Source organism: Siphateles boraxobius, unplaced genomic scaffold (genome assembly GCF_051911475.1).
Source record: "Siphateles boraxobius isolate OS27281-9 unplaced genomic scaffold, OSU_SipBor_1 63, whole genome shotgun sequence".
Lineage (NCBI taxonomy): Eukaryota > Metazoa > Chordata > Actinopteri > Cypriniformes > Leuciscidae > Siphateles > Siphateles boraxobius.
The window spans coordinates 75,593-92,437 of record NW_027509190.1 but is presented as its reverse complement, the minus strand read 5'-3'; the positions used below and the strand labels follow the sequence as shown (position 1 = coordinate 92,437).

The 16,845-nt window shown below is 42.6% G+C and overlaps 6 non-coding genes across 6 annotated transcripts; all 6 read left to right on the top strand.

The window, feature by feature from the left end:
• The first annotated feature begins 432 nt into the window (after window positions 1-432).
• trnav-aac (transfer RNA valine (anticodon AAC)) lies at window positions 433-505 on the top strand. Its single transcript has one exon. It is a non-coding gene; the product is annotated as a tRNA-Val (tRNA).
• A 462-nt stretch (window positions 506-967) lies between these two features.
• Window positions 968-1,040, top strand: trnav-uac (transfer RNA valine (anticodon UAC)). Its single transcript has one exon. It is a non-coding gene; the product is annotated as a tRNA-Val (tRNA).
• A 212-nt stretch (window positions 1,041-1,252) lies between these two features.
• Window positions 1,253-1,325, top strand: trnav-aac (transfer RNA valine (anticodon AAC)). The gene has a single exon. It is a non-coding gene; the product is annotated as a tRNA-Val (tRNA).
• Window positions 1,326-1,448: 123 nt separating this feature from the next.
• Window positions 1,449-1,521, top strand: trnav-cac (transfer RNA valine (anticodon CAC)). Its single transcript has one exon. It is a non-coding gene; the product is annotated as a tRNA-Val (tRNA).
• A 7,664-nt stretch (window positions 1,522-9,185) lies between these two features.
• Window positions 9,186-9,258, top strand: trnav-aac (transfer RNA valine (anticodon AAC)). The gene has a single exon. It is a non-coding gene; the product is annotated as a tRNA-Val (tRNA).
• A 1,583-nt stretch (window positions 9,259-10,841) lies between these two features.
• Window positions 10,842-10,914, top strand: trnav-aac (transfer RNA valine (anticodon AAC)). The gene has a single exon. It is a non-coding gene; the product is annotated as a tRNA-Val (tRNA).
• Window positions 10,915-16,845: the final 5,931 nt, after the last annotated feature.

Sequence of the window (16,845 nt, the reverse complement as noted above, 5' to 3'; positions counted from 1 at the left end):
CCCATCTTGATAAAATTAGAGGGTCACTCATGTCTGCTCCTCTACAGTCCTGATTCACCTTTATTTCTTCTTCCTTCTCATTTTCAAAATTCACTTTGCCTTTTATAGCCACTGTTCCAGTCACTAGTGGGAGCTGTTTACCAGAAGAGGTGGGTAGTGTAGTGGTTATCACGTTCGCTTTACACGCGACAGGTCCTCAGTTCAAAACTGGGTGGAAACAAGTGGAGGCATGTTAAATATAAATGCTGCAATTCGCTACAAAACCCTTACTTTTGAGACAGGTGAAGGCCATCGTACCAAGGAGCTGTAGGCAGATTGCCATGCCGAATAACCTCTGTTCTGTTGTTTGTGGAATTTACAAACTGTCACACTGCTTGCAGAGCAGATTATGGGAAGGAGGGATCTTCTAAAAAGCACATTCTCCATCAGTAGGTTTCTGTAGTGTAGTGGTCATCACGTTCGCCTAACACGCGAATGGTCCTCGGTTCGAAACAGAGCAGAAACAGTGGTTGGATTCTGACAGAAAATTTTAACTGTTTGCCACGCTAGGTGGGTGCAGCGATCATTTCCTTTATATGCTTTTTAATAAGCGTGCACCTAAAGATTTATATCTGCAACCTGAAGACGTGTTTCCGTAGTGTAGTGGTTATCACGTTCGCCTCATCCGCGAAGGGTCCCCAGGTCGAAACTGGGCGGAAACTGTGTGTGGTTTTTGCAAAAATTTCGTATGCGATTTTCTGTTGAGCAGGTAAGTACACTTGCAGGGATGTTTGTGGTTTAATCTCTTTAGAAAAGGACAAAAATAAAACAAATGACCATTGAGGTTTCCTGTACAGTAATATAAAATGTTCGGTCTGCCAACAAAATTAGCAGCATTTTGCCATGTTAAAAACACTGGGCAGTCTATAGTTTCAGTCGCTTTTGAACAAGCGTACGCTAGAAGCGGTGGGACTAATGTGCAAATCAAGTTTCCGTAGTGTAGTGGTTATCACGTTTGCTTTACACGCGAAAGGTCCTCAGTTCAAAACTGGGTGGAAACAAGTGGAGGCATGTTAAATATAAATGCTGCAATTCGCTACAAAACCCTTACTTTTGAGACAGGTGAAGGCCATCGTACCAAGGAGCTGTAGGCAGATTGCCATGCCGAATAACCTCTGTTCTGTTGTTTGTGGAATTTACAAACTGTCACACTGCTTGCAGAGCAGATTATGGGAAGGAGGGATCTTCTAAAAAGCACATTCTCCATCAGTAGGTTTCTGTAGTGTAGTGTTCATCACGTTCGCCTAACACGCGAAAGGTCCTCGGTTCGAAACCGAGCAGAAACAGTGGTTGGATTCTGACAGAAAATTTAAACTGTTTGCCACTCTAGGTGGGTGCAGCGATCATTTCCTTTATATGCTTTTTAATAAGCGTGCACCTAAAGATTTATATCTGCAACTTGAAGACGTGTTTCCGTAGTGTAGTGGTTATCACGTTCGCCTCACACGCGAAAGGTCCCCAGTTCAAAACTGGGCGGAAACTGTGGGTGGTTTTTGCAAAAATTTCATATGCGATTTTCTGTTGAGCAGGTCAGTACACTTGCAGGGATGCAGGCACATTTTCTGTCAAAAATAAAACAAATGACCGTTGAGGTTTCCTGTACAGTAATAAAAAATGTTTGGTCTGCCAACAAAATTAGCAGCTTTTTGCCATGTTTAAAACACTGGGCAGTCTATAGTTTCAGTCGCTTTTGAACAAGCGTACCCTAGAAGAGGTGGGACTGGCGTCCAAATCAAGTTTCCGTAGTGTAGTGGTTATCACGTTCGCTTTACACGCGACAGGTCCTCAGTTCAAAACTGGGTGGAAACAAGTGGAGGCATGTTAAATATAAATGATGCAATTCGCTACAAAACCCTTACGCCCTTTAGGCCACCGGGTTAGGGAAGGGGTCCGCGGACAGCTTAAAAGGTAGTCCGTGGTAGGAGGTTAGTGGACCCCTGCGCGACGCCCCCTAGGTGATTTTTCGGGAACCGGCCGACGGCGCCGGGCCGCCGGGGGGGGGCCCGCGGGGCGGCCGGAGGCGTCGCCTCGGGCCCGGGGGCCCCGCGGGAGCCCGACGAAATCCGGCCCCCTCGCTCGCGATACGGGCGTCGGCCACAGGGGGTGACTCGCCGACCGCCCTCAGTCGATTCGACGCGCGCCGAAAAGGTTGCGGGCGGGCGTCCACGGAGCGCACGCGCATCGCCCTGACCGCCCTTTCGCGAAATTCCCTGACCGCACCTACCGACCACGGAGCGCCCGTCCGTCCCACCTGTGACCTGCGAACAGCCCCCTGGCCACGCCCACTGACACGAACAGCCTATTCGTCCCACTGACCGCCTGTGTGACCACGAACGGCCTTTTCACCCACGGCCAACCCGGGTGACGGCCCCTGGCCCCGCCCACTGACACGAACAACCTATTCGTCCCCCTAACCGCCTGTGTGACCACGGACAGCCTATTCATCCCACCGACCACCTATGTGACCACGAACGGCCTATTCATCCCACCGACCGCCCAGTGACAACGGACAGCCTATTCGTCCCACCGACAGCCTATGTATCCACGAACGGCCCGTCCGTCCACGGCCAATCTAAGTGACGGCCCGTGGCCCCGCCCAGTGACCACGGACAGCCTATTCGTCCCACTGACGGCCTGTTTGACCACGAACGGCCCGTCTGTCCACGGCCAATCTAAGTGACGGCCCGTGGCCCCGCCCCGTGACCACGGACAGCCTATTCATCCCCCTAACCGCCTGTGTGACCACGAACAGCCTATTCATCCCACTGTGCACCTATGTGACCACGAACGGCCTATTCATCCCACTGACCGCCTGTGTGGCCACCAATGGCCTATGTGTCCCATCAGAAGAACTATGCATTATTAGACTTAAAATGGCATGTCCATGGACAGCTTACAGGGACTCTGTCAAATAAGTTACAAGTGGGCAAAGTAAGGGCCCACCTGTAACTTTTTTGACGGGGTCCAAATAGGCTGTCCGTGGTCAATGCATTAACAGGTCATATTTCATAATTACAGTGGTTTTATGAGGTGAAACCTACTGTACACCACACAGGGGACACAATACAACACACTGATGTACATTAAAGCTATTAATTATGCATAATTAGCCTAAATATGGACTGTCCATGAACAGCCTATTTGGACCCTATCGAGTAAGCTACAGATGGGATGCTGTTTTTAACTTAGACATTTTCAGCGGGTGAATCCCCGTAATGATTAGGCGATTTCATCACATGTGGTGAAGTCCCACCTGCAACTTATTTGACGGGGTCCAATAAGGCTGTCCGTGGTCAATGCATTAACAGGTCATATTTCATAATTACAGTGGTTTTATGAGGTGAAACCTACTGTACACCACACAGGGGACACAATACAACACACTGATGTACATTAAAGCTATTAATTATGCATAATTAGCCTAAATATGGACTGTCCATGAACAGCCTATTTGGACCCTGTCGAATAAGTTACAGGTGGGCAAAGTAAGGGCCCACCTGTAACTTATTTGACGGGGTCCAAATAGGCTGTCCGTGGTCAATGCATTAATAGGTCATATTTCATAATTACAATGGTTTTATTAGGTAAAAACTAATGTACACTAGACAGGGGCCACAATACAACACACTGATGTACATCAAAGCTATCAATTATGCATAATTAGCCTAAAAATGGACTGTCCACGAACAGCCTATTTGGACCCTGTCAAATAAGTTACAGGTGGGCAAATTAAGGGCCCACTGTAGCCTAAAAATGGACTGTCCACAGACAGCCTATTTGGACCCTGTCAAATAAGTTACAGGTGGGCAAAGTAAGGGCCCACCTGTAACTTATTTGACGGGGTCCAAATAGGCTGTCCGTGGTCAATGCATTAATAGGTCATATCTCATAATTACAATGGTTTTATGTGGTCAAACCTACTGTAAACCACACTGGGGACACACTACAGCACACTGATGTACATTAAAGCTATTAATTATGCATAATTAGCCTAAATATGGACTGTCCATGAACAGCCTATTTGGACCCTGTCGAATAAGCTACAGGTGGGATGCTGTTTTTAACTTAGACATTTTCAGCGGGTGAATCCCCGTAATGATTAGGCGATTTCATCACATGTGGTGAAGTCCCACCTGCAACTTATTTGACGGGGTCCAAATAGGCTGTCCGTGGTCAATGCATTAACAGGTCATATTTCATAATTACAGTGGTTTTATGAGGTGAAGCCTACTGTACACCACACAGGGGACACAATACAACACACTGATGTACATTAAAGCTAATAATTATGCATAATTAGCCTAAAAATGGACTGTCCACGGACAGCATTTAGGGCACCCGTCAAATAGGTTACAGATGGGATGCTGTTTTTGACTGTAACGCACTTAACCCTCTGGGGTCCTATGTGTTTTTGGGGTCCTGGAGGTGTTCTGACATGCTCTAACATTTGTGCTTTTTTCAGTTATTTATAAACATGTTAATGGCAAAGGTGTAAATTCACTCTATATAGCACAAACAGGGCTACCATAATATGTTAGCAAGATGTATGTACATGTTTGTATTTTTGAGAGAATATTGTTTATGCATGGTTATTGAAAAAACTAAAACTTAAAGTCTCTGAAATAAGGCCACAAAACACATACTAAATATGTGTCCACAAGACTTTTGACTAATGGATGTTCTCGCCTAGGATTTTTGCTTCAAAATGATCTGAAAATCATCCTGCCTAATCATTTACACAAAACAATACATTGATTTAAATTTAGTAAAACACTTTTTGTTTGGAAAGGCAATATGCGAAATGGGCGTGACTCATGTATAATGGTCTGATTCACACCTGTGAAGACAAAATACCTGCTTAATGAGCCTGTATAATGAGCTTTTCACAGGTGTGTCACTGAGCCACAAGAAAGAATACAAGGACACAAGAAAATAAATCTGTATATATACTACAAAATTGGTTCACAGTTGGAAACATCTATAAAAAAATAGTATTTTTCCACTTGTATTTTTGCTTGCAAATTGTATAATACCCAAGGTGAACATTTCTAGTAATTGTGTAGTTAATTCTCATACTGTATTTTCAGAAAGTTTTGGATATGTATCCTCTCCCCAAATTTGTCACTAATAAAACACAATACAAATAATTTGAAGAGAAGGCTTATATTGACATTTTAAGATTTTGTTTACATCTACCTTGTAAATATATTATTTGCTATTTTATTAAAAAGGTTACAATTACAGCAACAATTAAAATAACAATATTTCAAGTGTAATATTCAAAGTTAAGGATTCATTAGTTTGAATAAAGCCTACATTGGAACAAACACTATAATAGCATCCTAGTTGATGACTTTATTTTTGACAAAACAAACATAGCCTAATATATTTAACATTTGAGCAGAAATTGGTGAACAAAAGCTTATTCAATGTGGCAGTTGTCTATAGTTTAGGCTACAGTAAACAGTTAATAATATATCCAAAACTAGTCAACGAAATGTTGTCTTTCATATTTCTTCTGTAACATAGGCATATCGTTTGTTGTTTTTATGATAGCCTATATTAGGGCATATAAATATTAATTCAGTTCATTCATTCACACACAGACGCGATTCATATTTAAACAGTCTTTTTGCAGTTTACATACACTATGATATCGCGATTAGAACACTAATAAAAAAACTTACTTCTCAGATGGATATTTCATATTTCTTTGTAAAAACTAAAGTATACATTTGATCATACATATTTCAAAGTTAAGGATTCATTAGTTTGAATAAAGCCTACATTGGAACAAAGACTATAATAGCATCCTAGTTGATGACTTTATTTTTGACAAAACAAACATAGCCTAATATATTTAACATTTGAGCAGAAATTGGTGAACAAAAGCTTATTCAATGTGGCAGTAGTCTATAGTTTACAGTAAACAGTTAATAATCTATCCAAAACTAGTCGACGAAATGTTGTCTTTCATATTTCGTCTGTAACATAGGCATATCGTTTGTTGTTTTTATGAGCCTATATTAGGGCATACATATTAATTTGCAGTTTAATACGTTGCTAATACAAATACATTTTAACGTTATTTCAACATATTTCAGTCGATTTTCACTCATCTCAGTATAGCAATAGGGTTTGGTAAAAACTGTTCAGTTCATTCATTCACACACAGACGCGATTCATATTTAAACAGTCTTTTTGCGGTTTACATACACTATGATATCGCGATTAGAACAATAATAAAAAAAAAACTTACTTATCAGATGGATCCGTTGCTCCTCGAAATGAAAAAAAAACAGTACATGTTCTGAGGTAAATGTCCCAGGATTATTCCTCACACAGCCTCGCAAGAAGAAATAGTACATTAATCTGATGATTACATTTGTTGTGTTATCGCGTTTATGAGGGGCGTTGACACTTTGCATGTGTTGCTTCAGATCATTTGCGTTTGAATACCGCGCGCTCTCCGTGGGCGTGTCAGATTAGCAGAATAATGAGCTAAGAGAACGATAATGAGATCGGCTGACACCGCTCTCTTTTTTTATAGATTACATAAACAGAGAATATTTATTTTAGTTTTGAATTAGATATTTTAAAAGTACAAACTTAAATGATAATAAAGATATATTGCTCGTGCTTGTGTGAATAGTATTCGCTGAGCTTTGTTTAAGTTTAGAGACGTGTACCAGAAAAAATTTTAACGGAGACAGAGAGGCAGAAAGCACACCCTGTTTATTTTCTTCATTTTACAAAAGCACACGGTTTTGATGTTAATGTGAGTGTACACAAAAAAAGAAGACCCTCTATAGTTTATAATCATGTGTTGATTTTATTTATATGACCAAAAATGACGGAGTATTTTAAGTCTATGTTGCTGCTATGTGGAAAAAAAACAGCAAAACGCGCCGGCGCGTTTCTCGACCCCAGAGAGTTAACAGGGTACTACGGACCCCAGTCTTTGCGGACCGTCTGAGGGGACCCTGAGGGGCCACAGATTTCAAATCGGAGCCATTCGGGGCTATTGGGACCGTTGCGTGGGGATGTCCACCAAGCGCCTATGAAAATGAATGGGATAAGTTGCACGTGTCAGTGGCTCCCGCGCGGCCCCCGGGGGTCCGGGGGGCCCCAAACTCTACACTAAGTTGCGTCACGTGGCCCTCTGCGACAGACAGAGCGGGCTAGGTCGAGACATGCCAAGTTTATTTTTAGCCATTTTTTATGCACCTCTCTGTCTCCCATTGATCTCTATGGGAGCATGTGTCTGCAAGGGTTAATTCAGCAGTTAGGATTAGACGGCCTACTAGGCTCAGAAAGCATCTAGAGCCACGATACTCTGGGGCCCGTGGTGGTCGTCCGTGACCAATCTCGAGGTCCTGCGACCTTTTGACCCATTAGGGCGACTGTTTATTTGACGTCCCACGTGCAACTTATTCAATGGGGCTGTTGGTGGCCAATTAGCGCGAAAAAAGGTCAGAGGGACGCGGAACTCTAGAACCCGTCCCCGGGGCCCGTGACGAGACCCGCTTGTCGGTTTCGGGCCGATCGGGCGTTTCCTTCAAAGCGTTTGGCTGAAACACATACTTGGAACCGATCTAGAACCACCAAACCCGTGATCTAGAACCGGGGGCCCCCGGACCACCGCCGTGCCGAATTTGGGGCCGCTGCGACCTTTCGACCCCTTTTGGCCCCTGTTTTTTTGACGTCCCACGTGCAACTTATTCCATGGGGCTGTTGGTGGCCAATTAGCGTGAAAAAAGTTCAGAGGGACGCGGAACTCTAGAACCCGTCCCAGGGGCCCGTGACGAGACGCATACGTCAGTTTCGGGCCGATCGGACCTTTCTGTCCACCCTTCACCGAGCACATGGTCCAATTAATGGCAGCCCTCTTGCACACACAGAAAGACATATGCTCAGTAGGACCAAAAGTGAGGAGATTTTTGCACAAAAAAATGATACACATGGAACCGATCTAGAACCCTGCGATCCGCGATCTAGAACCGGGGGCCCCTCGACTACCAGGGCGGCGAATTTGGAGGCGGTGCGACCTTTCGACCCCTGTATTTCCGCCCTCCCACGTGCAACTTATTCAGTTAAACTTCACAGGCGCTTCCAGGTCAAGGGGGGCTTTTTTCGGCCAAACGAGCAGCTTTGGGCACGGAACTCTAGAACCCGTCCCTGGGGCCCGTGAAGGGACGCATATGTCAGTTTCGGGCCGATCGGGCGTTTCCTTCGAACCGTTTTGCTGAAACACATACTTAGAACCGATCTAGAACCACCAAACCCGTGATCTAGAACCGGGGGCCCCCGGACTACCGCCGTGCCGAATTTGGGGCCACTGCGACCTTTCGACCCCTTTTGGCCCCTGTTTATTTGACGTCCCACGTGCAACTTATTCCATGGGGCTGTTGGTGGCCAATTAGCGCGAAAAAAGGTCAGAGGGACGCGGAACTCTAGAACCCGTCCCAGGGGCCCGTGACAGGACGCATACGTCAGTTTCGGGCCGATCGGACCTTTCTGTCACACGTCCACCAAACACCTGTGAAAATGAATGGGATAAGTCACACGTGTCAGTGGCCCCTGTTCGGCCCCCGGAGGTCCCACGGGCCCAAAACACTGCGTGCCGGGCCCCCTCGGGCCCCCGAACGACATATCAGGAGGACGAGTCTCTAGAACTCAGGGCTAATTTTTTTTCTACATTTGTTCAAGTTTCTCTTCAAAGGCCACTTGCACTCATAGTCAGCTCATAGACTGGAATTCCCTCTTGAAGGGTTAAACTGAAAACACACTCGGAACCGATCTAGAACCACCAAACCCGGGATCTAGAACCGGGGGCCCCCGAACACCCACCGCATCGAGTTTGGGGCCGCTGCGACCTTTCGACCCCTTTTGGCCCCTGTTTTTTGACGTCCCACGTGCAACTTATTCCATGGGGCTGTTGGTGGCCAAATAGCGCGAAAAAAGGTCAGAGGGACGCGGAACTCTAGAACCCGTCCCAGGGGCCCGTGACGGGACGCATACGTCAGTTTCGGGCCGATCGGGCGTTTCCTTCGAACCGTTTTGCTGAAACACATATTTGGAACCGATCTAGAACCACCAAATGGGGAGGAGCCATCTTCTGAAAAGCACATGTGCCTCATCAATAGGTTTCTGTAGTGTAGTGGTCATCACGTTCGCCTAACACGCGAAAGGTCCTTGGTTCGAAACCGAGCAGAAACAGTGGTTGAATTCTGACAGAAAATGAAAAACTGTTTGCCACGCTAGGTGGGTGCAGCGATCATTTCCTTTATATGCTTTTTAATAAGCGTGCACCTAAAGATTTATGTCTGCAACCTGAAGACGTGTTTCAGTAGTGTAGTGGTTATCACGTTCGCCTCACACGCGAAAGGTCCCCAATTCGAAACTGGGCGGAAACTGTGGGTGGTTTTTGCAAAAATTTCGTATGCGATTTTCTGTTGAGCAGGTCAGTACACTTGCAGGGATGTTTGTGGTTTAATCTCTTAGAAAAGGACAAAAATAAAACAAATGACCATTGAGGTTTCCTGTACAGTAATATAAGATGTTCAGTCTGCCAACAAAATTAGCAGCTTTTTGCCATGTTAAAAACACTGGGCAGTCTACAGTTTCAGTCGCTTTTGAACAAGCGTACCCTAAAAGCGGTGGGACTGACGTCCAAATCAAGTTTCCATAATGTAATGGTTATGACGTTTGCTTTACACGCGAAAGGTCCTCAGTTCAAAACTGGGCGGAAAACAAGTGGAGGCATTTTAAATTTACTGCTCCAATTCGCTACAAAACCCATGCTTTTGAGACAGGTGAAGGCCATCGTACCAAGGAGCTGTAGGCAGACTGCCATGCCGAATGACCTCTGTTCTGTTGTTTGTGGAATTCACAGACTGTCACACTGCTTGCAGAGCAGATTATGGGAAGGAGCCATCTTCTAAAAAGCACATGCCATGATATCACGTTCGCTTTACACGCGACAGGTCCTCAGTTCAAAACTGGGTGGAAACAAGTGGAGGCATGTTAAATATAAATGCTGCAATTCACTACAAAACCCTTACTTTTGAGACAGGTGAAGGCCATCGTACCAAGGAGCTGTAGGGAGATTGCCATGCCGAATAACCTCTGTTCTGTTGTTTGTGGAATTTATAAACTGTCACACTGCTTGCAGAGCAGATTATGGGAAGGAGGCATTTTCTAAAAAGCACATAAACCAACAATAGGTTTCTGTAGTGTAGTGGTCATCACGTTCGCCTAACACGCGAAAGGTCCTTGGTTTGAAACAGTGGTTGGATTCTGACAGAAAATTTAAACCGTTTGCCACGCTAGGTGGGTGCACCGCTCATTTCCTTTATATGCTTTTTAATAAGCGTGCACCTAAAGATTTATGTCTGCAACCTGAAGACGTGTTTGTAGTGTAGTGGTTATCACGTTCGCCTCACACGCGAAAAGTCGCTTCGCTAGAAGAGGTGGGAATGAGATCCAAACCAAGTTTCCGTAGTGTAGTGGTTATCACGTTCGCTTTACATGCAAAAGGTCCTCAGTTCAAAATTGGGTGGAAACAAGTGGAGGCATGTTAAATATAAATGCTGCAATTAGCTACAAAACCCTTACTTTTAAGACAGGTGAAGGCCATCGTACCAAGGAGCTGTAGGCAGACTGCCATGCCCAATGACACTAGGTGTGTGCCGAATGACCTCTGTTCTGTTGTTTGTGAAATTTACAGACTGTCACACTGCTTGCAGGGCAGATTATGGGAAGGAGCCATCTTCTAAAAAGCACAACCGTCTCAACAATAGGTTTCTGCAGTGTAGTGGTCATCACATTCGCCTAACACGCGAAAGGTCCTCGGTTCGAAACCGAGCAGAAACAGTATAACAGAATAATATAATTACCTGCATCTAAAAGAAACTCCTCAGATGTTTTTTCCTTCACTGTCACAGCACTCGGAGTAGAAAAACATTGAAAAATGAAAGTCTGGGGGGTGGCCTCTGGTTCAGCAGCAAGAGCGGTCTCAGCAGAAGAGAAATCCTCTAAGCATTTCTGAAATTCAGCAAAATTAGTGTAATATGCGAGCGAGAATTATAAAGTACTTGTTTTTTAATAAAAAGTCTGTTATCAAAGAACTTTAAAGGCTTACCTGAGATGGAAATGAGAACTGAGTGCCAGATGAAGACGCTTCTTGCATCCCTAGGTCTGTCTTCCTGCTTTTGTGTTTGTCAAAGTCAAGAGGCACAGGTCGACAGCCTGGCTCCACATATTGTAGGCCAAACCTCTCTCTTGTGTCCCAGCTGGAGATGTGGAAGGCTGGATATTTGGGTTGCCCAGTCACTCTTATAGATGCCCTGTTTAACTCCAACATCAAAACAGGGTCAAACACTCCAGGTAAGACAAGCCCAGGCTGTTTCAGGTCCACCAGCCGCTGATAATTCCAGCGTGCGACACCAGTCATACCCTGCGCCTGGAACAGCTCAGGAGAGACGCGATTACCCGTTACCCACTGAGCCTGGTGGAAATGAAACCCCTCTTGCTGTGAAGTGCCTCTGACAGGGATCCAGATGGCCATAGCAGCTCCTTCACCCTTGACATGATTCAGTTGTAGCGTTCCACCATGTCTGTAGAGGATTCCTTCCTCCACCTCAGGGTCACTCAGGCAGCCTCTAAGGATGTGGATACGCTGAATCCACCACAATTTTAGCATTGAGGGTTTAAAAAGGAAGATGTTGTTGGGATCCTTTGCAAGATGGAAATGGTGAAGTACTTCTTCCACTCTTTGGACCAGCTCTCTAGGATGTGGCACTTTTGTCCTGCAGTGCGCTCTGATGTGCTGCTTTGTAGGATTAGCAGGCTCAGTTCCACAGAACTTGTATGCGTTCCTCAGTTTCTCCAGGTCACTCTGATCTACTACAGAGAAGGCAGAAGAGAGGAACTGGCAGAACGAGCTATACAGAGGATGGTGCTCCGAAACACATTCCCTGGTGAATCGCCGCATACAGTTAAACAAGTCTAGTTTAACCACCATGTCCTCATTGTACTTCTGGCAAGCGGCATTTACATTCTTGAGGTTTCCTGATGTAACCTCTGCCACAGTAGCTTCAGTGGTCCTCCAAGCTTCCCACTGCTGGTGCTCATACTGTCCTGGGTCCATCACTCTGAAAGCAGCACAGCAGTCCCTAAGTACATAAAAGGGAAATAGATTTTAATGTATTCATTACCTTTGCTTACACATGATGTGTGATGAGATGTGATTATTCTTATATAAATATATATATATATATATATATATATATATATATATTTATATATTTATATATATATATATATATATATATATATATATATATATATATATATACGTGTATAACACATTTAATGCACGTGTGTTTAACTGTCTTTACTGTTTTTGTTCAAGTAGCTGGGAACAGGGGTTTCAGTCAGTGCAGACGGCATTGGTGCAGGTGTAGGTGCTGATTGTGCTGCTTGAGGTGGTATAAAGCCTTCACCCTGTGAAGAAGGTCTACACACAGGAGCTGGTGGATTGGGAGAACTAGAGACTGCATGTGATGGTGGTGAAGGCTGTGGCAGAACTGCACGGAACACAAAGCAAAGGAAATAAATGCATATATATATATATATATATATATATATATATATATATATATATATGCGTGTATAACACATTTAATGCTCGTGTGTTTAACTGTCTTTACTTTTTTTGTTCAAGTAGCTGGGAACAGGGGTTTCAGTCAGTGCAGACGGCATTGGTGCAGGTGTAGGTGCTGATTGTGCTGCTTGAGGTGGTATAAAGCCTTCACCCTGTGAAGAAGGCCTACACACAGGAGCTGATGTTGATGGAGGCTGCGGCAGAGCTGCAAGGAAAAGCACAGGGAGGAAATTAAAAACATATTAAAACACTGAATGTACATGATATGTATTTGATTGTCTTGACTACATTAAATGACTAATCGTTATTTATTATTTTATTCTATGTATTTTGTTATTTATTTTAGTAATGCACATTCTGATAATGTTCAAATGTCTGTAAGTAAACAGTCCACTTTTTCACAACAAATAAAAACAGTTTAAATAGCATGCATACAATTCATGAAGTGCACTCACCCTCACCACTGGTATATTCAAACCTTGACAGTAGTTAGAACAAAAGAACATGTTTTTAGAACAGGCAAGAACAGTGCCAAAACAACAAATAAGATAATTAAAAATCAGAAATGGAGGATAAGTCTGTATGTAACCGAATAAGCCTCCAAAACTGATGTGTAAAGTAACCTGTTGTAGATAAGACTGTGGATCCTGTGGCTGCAGATGATCCTAAAAATTAAGCATTATAATTTGAATGGTTTCTCTCCAGTATGTACAATTTTATACCAATTTTATAAGAATTTGACATGGGTATATATAACACACATGACACAATACTTGATTTACTTACTCAGCTGTGTGAGATATTTTGTTGGAGAAATACTCAGCATCATCCTCTCCAGTTCTTCATCCTCCTCCATTACTATAAAATATGACAAATGCATCAGTAGCTAGGCAGGCTTTAAGAATCAATATAAGCAAACTTGCATGAATTTTATTAACTCACCAGGCTGATCAGAGTCAGTAATGGAAGGAACAGGTGGTCTTGCAGCGGAAGCTGATGGTGAGGGCATCGGAGGAGTGTTTTTGGTCATCTGTTTTTGCTGCTGTTTTAAAAGATACTGCTGCAAATTGTACATTTTGCTGCCTGGCACACACTTCTGCCTCATTATAAAGAAAGCATATCCGTCTGCCCTGGTATCCCAAATCTTCCTCCAAGTGTGCTCTGGATCCAAATCCAACAGTATTGTCATCCTCTGTCAAAACTGGCACTGCGTCTGGCCTTTGAGACAGATACTGTTTAAAATCTTCAATTTCCTTGAAGCTTCTTGAATACTCAAGAAATGAAATGAGGCTATCCTTGCATGGACCCTCTGGGTTGCACTGCCCAGCCTGTTCTTCTTCCTCAACCTTATCGGACAGGTACAAAGCATAGCTGACATCATTCTCTAATAACAACTTGAAAGACTTGCCCTTGTACTTGCCGAACTGAAGAATGCATTCTCCCAACACCTCTTGCTTGTCAGAGACATCCCCTCCTCTATGTAACACAAGAGAACGGGCGTTCAACTTGACCAGATCTTCTCTTTGAGGTGTTGACTTGTCCTGCAGTGAAGGGTTGTCTTTAATTCTTTTTGCCTCTTCTGATGGGTCCCGGCGTAAATGGCCCGACGGGCCTTTCCTGAAAGACACTTTGACTTTCCCTGGGAAGAACACTGTTTTCTTCATGATTCTGTTCTGAAATCAGAATGTATTCATTAGTGTCTCAGCATAAGCATTTAAATACTTACAGTAAAAAAATGAAATAAGACAGTTAATACTAAAGCATCAGTGATATATATAAAAGAGTTATTTTACAATGCTATAATATTCCATAATATTACTGTTTCTTAACTGAATAAATGCAGCCTTAGAGCACGTACTGTTTATTAAATTTGCATTATTTAATATTCATTATTTAAATTGCTTTAAAAATGTTTATATGTATATATAAAAAGTTAACAAGTTAACTAATTAAAAATGTTAAATTATACCATTAAATTGTACACATATATATATTTGTTTGTAATTTAAATGTAATATATGTGTGTGTCTGATATTAATTACATTATAGGAGGACCAAACCCACAGAAATTAAATGAATAAATAAACATGTAAACAAATAAAAAGATAAATTTGATAATAGGAAAATAAATAAAGGAATAAACGACTTGATAAAATAAATATGATTTATTCTTTATCAAACTAATTTTTGTATTATTTCCCTTAATTTATTTTCTGCTTTTATTTATTTGCTAATTAATATTTATATTTGGTAAGCAAAACCAACCAATCTAATTATCATGCACATCAAAAAAATGTAAGAATAGATATAAAACTAAAGAAAGAAAAATAAAAATAAATAAAGATTAAAATAAATAAATCTGAAAATAAATACATATTGGAATAAATAAATATACAAATAAATGAATGCATAAATAAATATAAGAATAAATGGAACAAACAATACAATGCATACAATGCACCATACAATGCACATTACATCTTACTGCACTGTTAACATATATTTTAAGCATAGTAAGAGATTATGATGAAACATTCACCTTTACAAACAAAGATACTCTTATAAAATAAAGGCTGTATTCACAACGAGGAGTTTACTGTTTCTTATCGTCACAATCCATTCAACACGATAACAATACGATTACATGACAATATACATGCAATTTAAATTATAAAATATTTGAATAATAATGTATATGCGGTCACCTGAGGGAAAATCTGTCTGCAGGTAGTTTAGACAGCAACAAAACAAAACAAGTTTGCTGACAAGTCGGTAAACAAATATCTCTCCGTTCGTAAAACGGGTCTCCCCTCCTCCACTGCGAATGACTGACAGATGACACTATGCTTTTTAAACTACCCGCCACGGAAAAGCGAAACAGCGCCAGGAAGTCTACGTGTGGCCAAAGGTATATTGCATCCGTAGTGTTAAGCACTACCATAGAGAATGAATGGGAAAAGTTAAGGGAAGTTAAGCTTAACCATTTTCGACTCCCGCCGCGAAAGGTCCTCAGTTCAAAACTGGCCGGAAACAAGTGGAGGCATTTTAAATATAAATGCTGCAATTTGCTACAAACCCTTACTTTTGAGACAGTTGAAAGCCATCACACGCGAAAGTTCGAAACTGGGCGGAAACTGTGGGTGGTTTTTGTAAAAATTTCATATGCGATTTTCTGTTGAGCAGGTCAGTACACTTGCAGGGATGTTTGTGGTTCAATCTCTTTAGAAAAGGACAAAAATAAAACAAATGACCATTGAGGTTTCCTGTACAGTAATAAAAAATGTTTGTCTGCCAACAAAATTAGCAGCTTTTGCCATGTTAAAAACACTGGGCAGTCTATAGTTTAATTTGCTTTTGAACAAGCGTACGCTAGAAGAGGTGGGACTGACATACAAATCAAGTTTCCGTAGTGTAGTGGTTATCATGTTCGCTTTACACGCGAAAGGTTCTCAGTTCTAAATCCGGCGGAAACAAGTGGAGGCATTTTAAATATAAATGCTGCAATTCGCTACTAAACCCTTACTTTTGAGACTGATGAAGGCCATCGTACCAAGGAGCTGTAGGTAGACTGCCATGCCGAATGACCTCTATACTGTTGTTTGTGGAATTTAAAGACTGTCACACTGCTTGCAGGGCAGATTATGGGAAGGAGCCATCTTCTAAAAATACTATACTATACTACTATACTATACCTCGACTATACTAACGAGGAGTTGTAGAGACCGGTAGATGTACCCGATCAGAGCGACTTCCAGGAACGGCGTCATGTGTCAAATATGAAGTGTCTGTATAAAACGTGTTACATTATTAAATTAGAGACCTTGTTTTTTAATATGGAGCCTGGTAGGTCAAGTCAATAAGTTCATGCAATTTTTTTTAAGTGCCAGGTCCAGACAAAGAGAGTTTCAGTTCATCTGCACCTGCCAGCTGCTAATGTATTGCAAAATTTCTTTGCTGACCGCACAACAGGGCTTCCAGCCTATATCCAACGGTCTTGCATTGGTGGTATAGTGGTGAGCATAGCTGCCTTCCAAGCAGTTGACCTAGGTTCGATTACCTGCCAACGCATTGCATTTTGCTCAAGCTGTCGTTAAAACAGTTGTCCGGGGACCCTGGCCAGCTCCTCCTGTAACTCGTTT